This window comes from Sminthopsis crassicaudata, chromosome 2 (assembly GCF_048593235.1).
Source record: "Sminthopsis crassicaudata isolate SCR6 chromosome 2, ASM4859323v1, whole genome shotgun sequence".
Taxonomy (NCBI): domain Eukaryota; kingdom Metazoa; phylum Chordata; class Mammalia; order Dasyuromorphia; family Dasyuridae; genus Sminthopsis; species Sminthopsis crassicaudata.
In genome coordinates this window covers 487486979-487501710 of record NC_133618.1, presented here as the reverse complement: position 1 = coordinate 487501710, position 14732 = coordinate 487486979, and the positions used below count along the sequence as shown (strand labels likewise).

The window sequence follows — 14732 nt, the reverse complement described above, 5'->3', positions numbered from 1 at the left end:
AAATTTCTCTTCTGTATGCAGTCAGCTTTTAAATTATTTTGTTTGTATAAATTTATAACTATATAACTGGAACTTTTCTCTCAAAAGTTTCTAATAATTGCTTAATTTTCAAATTCTCTAATCTTAACCCCCATTCTTATCATCCTCTGTGTGTCATTAGGCATTGTTGACCAGCCGATTCTTCAGGAGACTCTTTTCTTTCAGTTTTCATAACTCTGATCTTTTGTGTTTTTTTTTCTCTTTCTACCTGTCTACTCTTCTCAGTCTTACTTCCTTACATCACCTATCAGCTAGCAGGTATACATCAAAGATCAATTATCCTAAGGTTGTTTTTATCTTTCATGTCTGTGTTCTCTTATTTAGTCACTTAACTCCTACACATTCAACTATCATTTCTATACACATGATTCATAGACTCTCTCCTGAGCTTCAGTTCCATATCATGACCTGCTTATTGGATATATCTAAATGGGTCAATAAGTGAAAGAGAACTCATCTTTTACCACATACTCACCCCTCTTCTGAATTTCCTTATTACTATTATGGATATTGCAGTTCTTTCTGTTATCCAGAAACATAATATGTGTTATCTTTCCTGTGTCATAATTGTATGATAGGTTGCAAAAATCTTGTATTTTTTATCACTATAACATTTTTGTATGGTCCTTTTTCTTTCCTCACACAGCCAACAGTAGTTCAAATATTCATCTGGCCTCTCTATAGCAATACCTACTATCTGATTTTCCTTACTGTAATCTCTTGTCAATCCAATCCATTCTCCATATAATGACCAAAGTGGTTTTCCTAATGCACATATTTTATCATGTTATTTTCTCATTTCACCTCTCCAATTCATATTCAATAAATCCTAGAATCTTGCCATTGCCTATAAAATAAATTCCTCTATTTGGCATTTAAATCTCTTCATAATCTACTTTTTGGCTATTTCTATTTGTTAACCTTTTTTGTATATTTCTACTCCCCATGTTGACCTTGCTGTTCTTTGTAGAATATCCATGTCTTTGCACAGGTTATAATTCTTGCTTCCCCTTTTCACCTCTCTCCTCTCTATTTGAAACCCTGATTTTCTTCAAGACTCAGTTCAAGAGTTACCTTATAATCTAGATTTAAATTCTTTCCTCTTTAGTCGCTGGTGCCTTCCTGTCCAAATTCCTACATGTATTTTGTAAATAGGTATAAAATACATTTATTTATATGTGTGTGAGTGAGTGAGTGTGTGTGTGTGTGTGTGTGTATCTTTTCTATCTTATTAAAACATAAACTTTTTGAAGGCTGGGGCCAGCTCACTTTTTTTCTTTCTATCCTTATTCTTAGCACAATACTAGGTACTTAATAAATGATTAAAAATTAATGTATTGATTAGCTGAATTTAAGATGCCTATCCATATTGAGATACATATCAGGAAGCTATTGATGTAGGACTGGAGTGCTAATGAGAGATTATAGGATATATAGGCTTGGAAATTGCCTTGTAGACATGATAATTAATCCCATAGGATCACATGAGATTACTATGAGATTGTAAAAAGAAAAAAAGAGCTCAGGACCCTGGGGGAACAGGTAAGTTAAGAAGCTGTATGATTACCTAGAGAAGAACATTGAGAAAGAGTAGTCAAAAATATAAAAATTAAAAAATAGCAGTATCACAGAAGTCAATATAAAAGAAGATATATCTGTTGCGTAGAGGGCAATTGGGGCTCAGTCTACCTTTCCAGATTTACATAAGAAAAAAATTGTTATTCTTAAACTGACACCAAAAAAAAAAAAAAAAAAAAAAAAAAAAAAAAAAGAATATACAAAGAAATTTAGATGGTTGGTTTGTATGTGACACTGTGAATCTCTATTATGAAAAGCTTATTTCTAAAAAAAATCATAAATTAAATACATGGTTTTAAAGTTTTTCTAATTATCCGTGTCTTCCTATGAACTATCTTCTATGTATTTTAAATGTTTAATTTATGATCTTGTTCTTTTTATTCCTTTTTTTGGCATTACAATTGCTAGCTCTCTTTCCCATTTCCTCCTTCAATAAAAATCTCCCCCCTTTTTAATAAATAGTCATAGTCAAGCAAAATAAATCCATATTTTGTACATGTCTGAAAGCTTATGGTCCATTCTGTATATCTAGTCCATTATTTCTTTATAAGAAGGTAGGAAATAAGCTTCATCATAACTCCTTTAATATTGTGGTTGGTTATAATTTAGCCATTCCTAAGTTTATGAATTTCCCCTCCCCTATGTTTCTAATTCCTTGCTATCACAAAAATGTTGTTTACATATTTTTGCACATATGGGATTTCTCCCTCTCTTTCCTCATTGATGGAAATGAATGCTCTTCCCTGGATGGGGAAGAGGGGGTAGTTGGCAAGAGAAGGAGAGCTTCAATAGTCTTCTGAAATTTCAAATTGCTTTGGCCGCTTTTGTCTTCCAGATTCAATAAAGAAAATGGACAAGGACAACTCCTCCACCTGATTGCTGAAGGAAAGGATTCTGGGAAGACAAGAGAGGAATTGAACTTCATCATGTCTCTTATCCCTACTCTTCTACACTAGAGATTTTGACTAGTTTACCTTTGAGTGAAATGTAGGTCTTATGATTGAGCTGAGTTACCTCATTTCCAATGGGAGAACTATTTTACATCATATTGTCTAGTACAGATTATTCCATATATATTTTCTCTTATTTATTTTTTTATTATGCTTTGGTTAAATGAGTTTCTTTGATATTTGCTAGATTTATTCATTGTGAAACTAGTATTTAGTAAGAAGAGGGATAAACCTTGGATATAAAGTTTTTCCTGTATAAAAATTATAATGATCAGAGGTTAGATTGAGCCTTTTTGCTCTGGATTAAGAATATTTAGGGAAGTAGCTAGATATAATTATAGCCCAGGAATCCTCCCCCACACTAGTCCTGAAGAAAGCATAACAATCTCTGGCCCCAATTTCTTGCTTTCCTTTCTGGCAAGTATAAAAGTTTCCTTTGAAGAATGGTAAGGGTAGAAGAAGTTAGATATATTTATTCTACCTCCCTTTGAGTCACAGAGTGACACCACATATTCCACAGGTAGGTGCTCACTATATGTGGGATCTCACTAAATCAGAAAAGTTGAATCAATTCATAACAACACCAACAGTGTCCCTTTTTTTTCCACATCCCCTCCAACAATTATATTTTATTTTTTGTCAGCTTTAATGATCTGATGGGTAAAACAACCTCAGAGTTGTTGTAATTTGCTTTCCTCATATTATTAGTGATTTGGGACATTTTCTAGTCTTATTTCACAATATTCAATTTCAAGTGTTTCATATTATGGCCAAATTAGACTATTCACTAAGTCTGACAGCTATGTAGCAAAGTAGATAGAGCACTAATGTTAAGTCATAAAAATCTGAGTTCAAATCTGGCCTCAGACAGTATAACCCTGGGACAATGTCTTAACTTGCATCTGACTCATTTTCCTCAACTGTAAAATGGGGATAAGAATAGCACTTATATTCCACTATTGTTGTGAGGATCAATGAGCTATTTGAAAAGTGTTGTATTCCTTAAAGCATTATATAAATACTAGCTATTATTCTTACTATTGTTAAGTATAACATAGGTGACCCAAACTTGGTCCCAAAGAGGTTTGAAAAGGTTCTCCCCTTTACTTCTTTACAGAGATGGAAGACTACTAATGTAGAATACTGCTTATAATGTCGGACTTTTTAATTTGTTGATTATTTTTTCTGAACTTCCTTTCTCCTTGCCCACTGTTTTAATGTTTTGTTATAAAGATGATTTTCTAGAAAGAAGTAAGGGAGAACACATTGGAAAACAAGCAGTAAACAAAGAATATCAGTATATATTTATTTTTATAATAGCATAAATGATAAGCTTATCAAACTTGTATTGACATGAGATTAGGAGGTACTGCTAACAAAATTTAATGGCAGTTAGGATTCCAAAAGATATTGATGGGCTAGAATATTGGACCCAATATATGAAGATGAAATTTAATGAACATGAAATGTAAAGTCTTGGGTACAAAATATCAACTTAATTGTATAAGATTGGCAAAGTATAGCCAGTTAACATTTCATCTAAAATGATCATGGTATTTTAGTAGACTATAAAATCAATATGAATTTAAAAATGTAATATAAAAATGAAAAAATGTTATTGTCCTCATTGACTACATTAATAGAAGCATTGGATAGAGTGCTGAGCCTGGCTTAGACATTTACTATCCATGTGACCCTGTTCAAATCACTTAACCCTGTTTGCCTCAGTTTCTTCCTCTATAAAATGATATGGAGAAGAAAATGGCAAACCATTCCCAATACCCTTGCCAAAACAACCTCAAATCAGATCATGAAAAATTGAATATGCCTGAACAATAACAAAAACAACAAATCTGGGACAAGGAAGGTGACGGTTCACTGCTAGTCAGATAACATCTGGGATAAAGCATTCTATTTTGCATGCTACATTTTAAAGAATGAATTACAGGATGGTAAAAGAATTTAAGATCATAAGATGTGAGGGTTCGCTAAAGAATTGTGGGCTTTTAGCCTGGTAGAAAGAAGATATAAAGTGGGCATATCACTGTCTTTGAGTATCTAAAGGGCTGTCATGTAGAAAAGAGATTAGATTGCTCTCCCTGGCCTCAGAAGGCAAAACTAGGGTTGATAGATAGAAGCTACAAAGAGACAAATTTGATTTAGTTCCAACATAAGAAAAAAATTTCCTAACATTTAAAGCTAACCCAAAATAGAATGGGATGCCCAGAGAAGGGAGACAATGAGTTCCTCCTTAGTAGAATTTTTCAATCAAAAGCTGGATGACTACTTGTCAATCATGTAGAGGAATTCTTAAAGATTGCTTTTAAGGTTCCTTCCAATTCTGAAATTCTCTTATTCTGTGGTTTTTTCCTTTTGGTTAACTGTGATATTTGTCACATGATTCTCAGAAGGAATGTGTGAAAAGTTTCTTAAGGATTTTTTATTTTTTTGCTGGGTATTTACAAAACTTGGTGTTAGACATTTACTATATAAGATCCAATGTATCAGGAAGTGGAATCTGATATTAAAATCTTTGCTTTGAGAAAATGTTGTACAAAGTATTTTTATAGAAATTAGGAGTGCTTAATGACTTTTTTCATTCAATGATGCATTCGTTTATAGGAGGTTCACCAAAATTTCAGTTTATTTTTTTGTCTAATGAAGACAATCTATTTCTTTATTTGCTACAAATATGTTACGTATCTATTGTAAGCAAAGTTCTATGCTAGAGTGTTCAGATACAAAGGCAGATAAAATATAGCACCTGCTCTTAAGAACTTTATATAATCTAAAAGAGGGAAAGGTGTGAGTACCAATAACTGTGGTAAAAGAGAAACAGAAGCAAGTGTAAAGTAGAGATGCAAGCAAAGTATTAGAAGAAATGTGAGGTTGGAAAGATCACTGCCATTCGGGCTGGGAGATAGCATGGGCAAGAAAAAAAAAGAGAATGTTATCTAAGCTGAGCCTTGAAAGAAGGAAAGTATTTATAATAGTCAAAATAATTTATTTGCTCAAAGTCATTCTTAAAACTATATTTCCATTAATATACACAATGTTGTCTTGCTTCTACTCATTTTCTTTGTGTGAATTAATGTTCTTTTAATACCTTTCTAAAAGCATTTTCTTGACATAGTTTGATGAAGGGTCCTTCTCAATTCTTAATCTATGATCTTATGGGTTTGTTCCTGATAGTAGCAACTCACTTTATCTTATAAGGTACTAACATTCTAATTGAAGTGCCATAGATAAATTTTCAAGGTCTGTATCTACTTAACTATTTTTTTTCCTCCTATACATGTGTTCCACAAAAAGCTAACAAGGTACTGCATCTAAGAAACACTCCCTTAATTTTCAGTCCCAGCAAATATAGGTTGATTTGGGAAACAGAAAAGTCAGTATCTTAGAGCTATGATTTGTAATTTTTGTAGTGTGACAGTCTAACACTATTTGATTCCATAACAAAATCTTTTGTTCTACATTAAATAAATAGAGGATACAAAACTACTTTTCAATTTATAGTGATTTCCAAATAATTCCATTTTGAGAATGTAAAGATTCTTTGAAATAAATGGAGAAATCCAAAATTAAATAAGCTAAAGCATTTTCTAGAAATCATTCTTATAGTACTGTAATATTCTAGCACAATCATATCCCACAATTTGTTCAGCTATTCAATTGATGGGCATCCTTGAAATGTCCAATTCTTTGTCCCCACAAAGAGAACTGCTATAAACTTTTTTTTAGAATATATAGGTTCTTTCCCCTATTCATCATTGGAACTAGACCTGATAGTGGTTTTGCTGTGTATGAAGAAAGATGCTATCTGAATCCATAGAAAGTGATAAAAAGTATGGACAGAACAATTTTACATATATATGCATGTATACACACACACACACACCATCTGTTGTACAGGGGAGGGGAGGGGAGGGAAGGAGAAAAAAAAACAAACCAAAAATTTATGAGTTAACTTTATTATATATTTTAAGGAGTAGCAAGTGTTATATAATAGATTTGCAATTTCATGTGCAGTCATCTTTTTTTATTATACTATGCTATGGAAATACTTGTTTTATTCCATGAATTAATTTTTTAATAAAAAAGAGAGAAATTACTTCATTAGGCAATCTCTTCTGGGTATCCTTATAAGACCATAGATTTAAAACTGTGAAGGACTTTTAAGGAAATCTATTTGTTTTATACCTAGGAAAACTGAAGCTCAGTGTGGCTAATTGACTTTTCCAAGATCACTCAAATAATAAGAGGCAGAAAAAGTATTTAAATCCAGACTCTCTGGCTCAAAATTTGGCACTCTTTTCAATGGATTTTGGGGTGCATAAAGGCACGGAGGGAAAGGGGCCAAGATGAAAACAGGAATTCTCATTTAGTTCACCTTAGTTAATTTTGGAATCACTGAAGAGAAGATAAAAGTTGGTGATCATGTTAGAAATGGATTGTAGAGATCCTTGAATGCCAAACTAAAGAGATTATACTTTTTTCAACAGACAAGAGGAACATGTAATGTTTAAGAAAAGTGGAATGATATGCTTATAGATAATTGTTAGATTACCCCCAGCAAATTATATGGAGAATAGAGAAGATAAGGAACAAACTGGGAAGTAGGAAGATTATTACAAAATTCTTCTTGACAAGAAATTGTAGGATGATAGTTGGAAGATATCATCTAGTCCAACCCCTTCATTGATGAAGAAATGGAGGCACCCAGTTATGAAATGCTTATCCAAGGTAACAAGGCAGTAAGTAACAGAGTTAAGATTTGAACCTAGATTCTCTGTTTCCACCTAACACTCTTTCCACAAGTTTCTTAGAATTAATGTGGTTGCAGATGGGCAGGAGGAAACAAAGAAAAACCACATATAAGATATACTGTTAGAAACAATAACCACTGTAATGCAATATAAACCTAGGCATCTGAGTGGCACAGTGGGTCAAGCTTTGTGTATGGACTGAGGAAAAACTGAATTAAAATCCAACCTCAAACACTTAGCCATGTGATCTTGGGCAAGTCAGTTTACCTCTATTTGTCTCAGTTTCCTCTCCTGTAAAAAGAGGAATTCTAATATCACCTATTTCCCATGATAGTTGTGAGGATCAAATGACTAATAAATTGTAAAGCTCTTAACATAGTGTCTGTCATATAGTATTATATAGATATTGGGAAGGTAGGTGGTTCCACAGTACACAGAGATTCACCTTCCTGACCTCAAATCTGACTCAGACATTTAGTAGCTGTGTGACTGTTTGCCTAATCTAACTCTGATGCCCTTAGTTTCCTCATCTGGAAAATGAGCTGGGAAGGAAAGGCCAAAATACTACAATATCTTTGCCAAGAAAAATCACAAATGAGGACCCAAAGCATTGGATGTTACTGAAATGATTGAACCTATAAATATTAGTTATTGTATATGTAGAACATGTGTATAACATATTATCTAATGAAGAAAATCTATTTCTTTATTTGCAATCATAAAAATATAAAATAAATCTATTTGAAAACAAAGACAAAAATATACTGAAGAACACAGTGGCACAGACATCCCCATTTCTGCTTTATAGGGGTCATCTACAGCTCAGGAAGCAGCTGGGGAAAGCTGCCTTGGAAAAACTTGATGCACTCAGCAGGACTTCATTAGAAAATTGATCCATTTCCCTTCTTGGTCTGAAGATTGAACATTTTACAGGTTTGCTTGCTGGGCATGTTGAGGTCCCTCATCAGTGGTGGTGTTTGATAAGTAAGGGACTTGGTTTCATAATCCAGAACCTCTGCAAGGGATATGTATTTTAGATATGTCAGGATCCCTTCTTGGTGAGTAATACCTGTGTTCACACTTGAAAGGAGTTGGACATAGGGAAAGATTTTTTCTGTTAACCAAGGGTCCTGGGGCCCTCCACTTAGAGAAGGAAGGAAGAAAGGAAGAAGTTTGCAATTTGGTTTAATTTTCCTCCTGTCTAGAGACTGGGGAGACAGAACAGAAGCAATTATCATGCTGTGTGGCATCTGTAACTTCAGATTTAAGCATCTATTTCTGGGACATAGGGCATTTAATCTGTACCCTCACTGGGTAGGCCTAGACAGAGCTCACTTTGACTTTAAATATACTCTAGTTGTCTCCCTCAAGATCTTTACCTGATTCTTTTAATTTTTTCTAATATTATAAAATTTATAATATTTCTATAATATTATATGTCATAAAATGCTATTATAATATTATACTAATATGTAGTGCCTGGCATATAATAAATATTAGATAAGTATCTAGGTGGTACAGTGGATAAAGTCTTGGCCTGAAATCAGAAGGATTCATCTTACTAAGTTCAAATGTGCCCTCAGATGTTCACTATTATAGCTAATATTTCTATATTTTCTAATATTATAAACTAATATTGCTAATTTTATAATCACTACCAACAATGAACATGTCTATGGACAAAGAAAGACAAAAGGAACATTATATATGAAACTATGAATCTATCCTACAAAAGTGGCAAAAGTCTCAGTGATATTAAGCTCTAATTGTTTAATTACAATAAGATTTTAACTTATTACTTTTAATTTAATTATTGCTTGAAATTTACGTTTAAAACTGTACTCTGGGTCGCACTTCAAAAAAGCTCTTATTTTTCTTTTTTTATACATGCATTACATTTAAAATAATAGTGCCTTGTTTTCCTGTGTTTCCTTCTGAACTTCCTTCTGTTTTCTTCTATTCATTTAAAATATTTAATTAATTTTACCCCTTTTTTCAGCATTATCAATAACAATCCTTCCCCTTTCCATGTAACTTATCTTGCTAGTTAAAAGTCCTGCCTCAGATTTTATTTTCATTTTAAAAATTGATGCTATAAAAGCCTAAGTCAGAATGTCCTACTCCCCTGCTCAAGAAGTTTCCTTGGCTGTCTTTTGCTCTGATATAAATTGTTAGCTCTTCTATCTGGCAAATCCTTTTCAGGTTCCTTCTTCAAAGAAGATTCAGATAAATTCAATACTTGTCTGATAGTTGTATTGGAGACTATTTGGGCATTCAGTCATTGTTTGTTTGTTTGTTTTTTTTTTTTGTGATCTTCAAGTAATAGAGGGAAAGATGCTTCCTTCTTTCTTTGACTAGAAACACTCATGTGAAGATTTTCTCAGCAATATAGCAATAATGTGCCCTGCTCTCCTCCCATTGTGATTTTTCTTCTCTGATCACGTCTCCTTCATGGGGAGACTGATTTCCAGGTGTTTGTTTCTAAGCCCAAAGCTTTGGCTTCGTTATCTTCTTTGTTAGGTTGAGAATGTAGGTACTTTGGGTACGGTGGTGGGAGCACATCATTCCTGCTAAATTCACTGTTCTCGAAAAACTCCTCCTGCTGTGCTTTGGACAGTCACAGGTGAGCTCCAACTATTGATCTTGCTTCCAGCATTGTGAATAATGCAGACAAAAGAGTCTCTGGGTGCCTCCTCAGAATATTGCCCAGATTTGGGATTTGGAGCCAATGCAGGCTGGATGCCACCTGCATTATAAACACTGCATGCTTCTGCTGACAGTGGTGAAACCACTCTGGGATAAACACTGGTATTAACTCAAAATGTCTCCAAAGAATTGAGAGTATTTCATCAAAAGATTTATCCATGTGTTGCTAGGGGTGTTTAAAACTGTGCGGTGACCCAGAGACAGCAGCTCTACACTGGCTTGTCCATCAGTATTCTGTCCAGCCTCAATAGGAATCCTCTAAAAGGGAAACTGGAATTAAACAGTTAATATTTGTCCAAAATGAATGTTTATAGGCTCAAGATCCCTTCACCTAAGGGATAAAGACTTGTTTAATTTGTGAGAGGTGTTTTATTTAGGTGGGGAATTTCTTTCTTAGACATAGGTATTTTGCTTACCTGTTGTTTTTTTTTTAATCCTGGGCTCTGGTGATGAGTTGCAGAAGACAGAGACCATGATTATCACCAAGCAATTGCCAGGTTAATTAGGTTGCTTTGCAATTTGGAACTGTGCTCAAAAAGTTATCAAACTGTACATACTCTTTGATCCAGCAATGTTTCTACTGGGCTTATATCCCAAAGAGATCTTAAAGGAGGGAAAGGGACCCACATGTGCAAAAATGTTTGTGGCAGCCCTCTTTGTAGTGGAAAGAAACTGGAAACTGAGTGGATGCCCATCAGCTGGAGAATGGTTGAGTAAATTATAATATATGAATGTTATGGAATATTATTATTCTATAAGAAACGATCAGTAGGATGATTTCAGAGAGGTCTCAAGAGATTTCATGACCTGATGTTAAGTAAAATGAGCAGAACCAGGAGATCATTATATACAGCAACAGCAATATTATACAACGATCAATTCTGTGGATGTGACATTTTAAAATGATGAGATGATTGAAGCCAATTTCAATGATCTCATGATGAAAAGAGCCATCTACATCCAGAGAGAAGAGTGTAAGAACTGAGTGTGAATCACAACATGATTATTTTCACTCTTTTTGTTGTTGTTTGCTTACATGTTGATTTCTTGCTCAATTTCTTTCCTTTTTGACCTGGTTTTTCTTGTGCAGCAAGAGAATTGGATAAATATGCTTATACATATTGGATTTAACATATATTTTAATGTGTATAACATATATTGGATTGCTTGCCATCTAGGGGAGGAGATAGAGGGAAGGAGGGAAACAATTGGAACACAACGCTATGCAAGGGTCATTGTTGAAAAATTATCTATGCATATATTTTGAAAATAAAAAGCTTTAATAAAAAATAGAAAAAAATTAGATTGCTCTACATTTTTGAAGGCAATTGTAGCAAAGTTCAGACAGATTTAGCATCTGGGTATTTTGCAACTTTGTGAATCTATTTAAAATAAATATTTACGTCAATAATTTTGAGCTGAGTACTATTTTGTCTCCTTAGATAGATCCAATGGAGGTCACAGAGCTGGGAGTGCGTGGTATCCTCTTCTGGAAGTTGGATGAGATGATGTAGGAGGTCATTTTCACTTGTGAAATCCTTTGGTCTATGTTTTAAGGCCCTGTTTAGTTCTTACATTTGATGTTCTTTTTTAAATTAAAGTTTTTTTTAATTTTCAAAACATATGCATAGATAATTTTCAACATTCGCACTTGCAAAATCTTGTGTTCTATTTTTTCACTCCCTTCCCTTCACCCCCTCCCCTATATGGCAAGCAATTCAATATATATTAATTATATTATAATATGTTATATTATAATATAAACATATTAATTATATATTTAACTTGTGTAATTCTTCTATACAAGTTCAGAGATACCAGCTTATGAAACTCTTTTTAGGGCAAATGAAGATCACTAGTACTGATATTTTCCCTATAAGTGAAACCAAGCATAAAGACATTTTAGAAAATGGGAAAATGACTTAAGATTCAGGAATTGAGCTTTTAGAGTTGATTTTGTTATATGGACAAAGTCATTAGGAAATATCATTTTATTCTGTACTTGACCATCTTGCTTTATACTACTTATGATTAATATGAGCAAAGACTATCATGAAGACAATTGCAATTTAAATGTCATTGACCATATTGTATTATAGTGGTTGAAGACAAGGATATGTTCTATGAACAATTTAACTACCTCCATATCAAGGCCACTACTGTCTTGATAGTCAGAATCTTCAATGAGAAGATAGGGCCAGAGAAATACACACACACACACACACACACACACACACACACACACACACGTAAGTGTAGATATAGCTAATAATTATCAACATAATTATGGATCTAGATTAAATGTCAATATAGATATAGTCTCCTCTGATAGAATGTAAAGTCCTTGAGATTAGGGCCTGATTTCATTTTTGTCTTTTTATTTCTGATACTGAGGAGAGTATCTAGGAGATAGCAGATGCTTAATAAATATTTTTCCATTGAATGATTGATTTGCTTCAATGGAAGGAGGGATCACAAGAATGAAATTGACTATATATAAAGAGACATAAAATGACTGGTTGTTAATAGGGGAATCATTTCTGATTTAAATTAACCATCTCTGTGTCATTTGACCATTTCTTATCAAATGAACAACAAATTATAAAATGTCCCAAGGTCAAACAGTACCTGAAACCATCTGAGTCATCCAATGTAATTGCCAAATATGTGCCAGCCAAAAGGGCCACACTGATTTAGAGAAATGACTAATTTATAAAATAATAGGGGTTAAGGCAATAGAAAATTAAAAGCAATGATTTCTTATAAAACAATGAAAGTAATGAACAAATCCATAGACACCTTGTTTTGAAATCTAAGTCACACTGTCCCAGAAATATTTATAGATGAAAATAAAAGAGAGTCTTAGACTCGCAAGGTAGTACATGACATCAGAATCAATTAATACAGTTTATACTTCAATAACCTAACTTGTAAGTGGTAAGCCAACTATTTCAAAGAATTCTAGTTCAATCTCTTTTAAACCTAATGATATGTGCAATCAGATAGTCTCTCAGCCTCTATTTCCTTATATCCTAAATGGGTGTAATCATACTTATCCTATTTATCTTTATATAGATAGATAGATAGTGATATAGATAGATAGATGGACATATCTATATCTATCTATCTATATCTATATCTATATAATGTATGTATATGTATATGTATATCTATATAATGTATATATATATATATACATACATATATATATATATATATATAGTTAGTTAGTTAGTTAGAAAAGTGTGAAGGGACTGCTGTATTTGGAGCTACAAGACCTGAATTAAATCCTGGATATGATACCTACTGGCATGTCCTTTGGGAAAAGCCATTTCTCCATTTTGTGAGCCCCAATTACTAAAACTCTAAAATAAGAGGGAGGTAGTTGGACTAAGATAATCCCTAAGATTCCCAGCATCTCTGATTTTCTATGAGCCCATAGGTAGGTCTCAAGAGAAGCTGAATGTGAATAGAATATCAGGATAGAGCAAGAGAGTAACAGGATGATCAGTCAGGAAGAATTGGGTTTGCATCCTGCCTCAGTTGTGTGCATATTGATAAATCACTTAATCTTTCAGTATTCTAGACCAGTGGTATCAAACACAAGTAGAAACTGACCTATATAGCATTCCTGTTGCCATATAATGACTTAGAAAACTACATATTAACACTACGTTCAATTGTATTTTTATTTTTAAAAAAAATATTTTCAAACTATTCTTTTAATCTAATTCAGGATGCACTGAAAAATATTGTCCCCACTTCCACTCATGGACTATGTATTTGACATCTCTGCTCTAGATAATCCATTAAGACCAAAAGTTGCATAAGATGTGACTATATTGGCTAGAAATCGATACATATATAGGTTTTTAGCCAATTAGTTTTAGAGCTAGAAGAGATCAATCCTCTCATTTTATAAATGAGGAAACTCAAGGAGATGAAGTGGCTTGTGCGAAGTTTGAGTCATGACTCAAGCCCAGTTCTTCCTGATTCCAACTCAATACTGTGTCCAAAACAATGTATTACATCACATTATATATAGAAGGCATTTTTTTTTAGTGTTAAAGCAGTATGTGAATAGATTGCATTTATGTAATGGATCTATCTGCTAAGAGATTATTGATAGTAGCAATAGTTGTATTTGAATATGGCCTGCTTCATATAAGGAACTGAATTCTAACATTTCATTTCTTTTATCCTAACTTTTTTTTCTCTTTTGTATCTGATAGGAATCCCAAACTCAATGTACTTCTCTATGTACCTGCATCCTATATATCCCCTCCGTAGAATATAAACTCCTTGTATCAAGGATGATTTTGTTGCTATTGTTGTTGTTGTTGTTGTTGCTGTTTTTTTTTTTGTTTTTTGTTTTTGGTATCCCAAGTCTTGGTATAGTTCCTGATACATAATAGGCTTATTGAATGAAATTGAATTTGAATTGTTACAAGTTTCAGGGCTTTGGAAGGGATGTTACACTAGCATGGTTTGTGTTATTATTATCACTCATTTAAGTTCCTTCTTGTCCAAATATTGTGTGTTCTTGATGGTATCAGAATATCATCAGTTTAGAATTAGAAGGAGTCATAGATGTAATTTAGCCCAAATCTCTTATTTTATAGATGAGGGCCATAAAGGTTAAGTGGCTTGCCTAAGATCACATGGGTACTAATTGGCAGAGCTGGGATTT

At 33.3% G+C, this 14732-nt stretch overlaps 1 long non-coding RNA gene across 1 annotated transcript in view; it reads left to right on the top strand.

Moving 5' to 3' along the window:
* LOC141557559 (uncharacterized) overlaps nucleotides 1-4180 on the top strand; it is a 158061-nt gene extending 153881 nt beyond the window's left edge. The window contains exon 3 of the long non-coding RNA XR_012486827.1: nucleotides 2453-4180. This is a non-coding gene — a long non-coding RNA (uncharacterized LOC141557559). The remainder of the gene's footprint in view (nucleotides 1-2452) is intronic.
* The last annotated feature ends 10552 nt before the right edge of the window (nucleotides 4181-14732 follow it).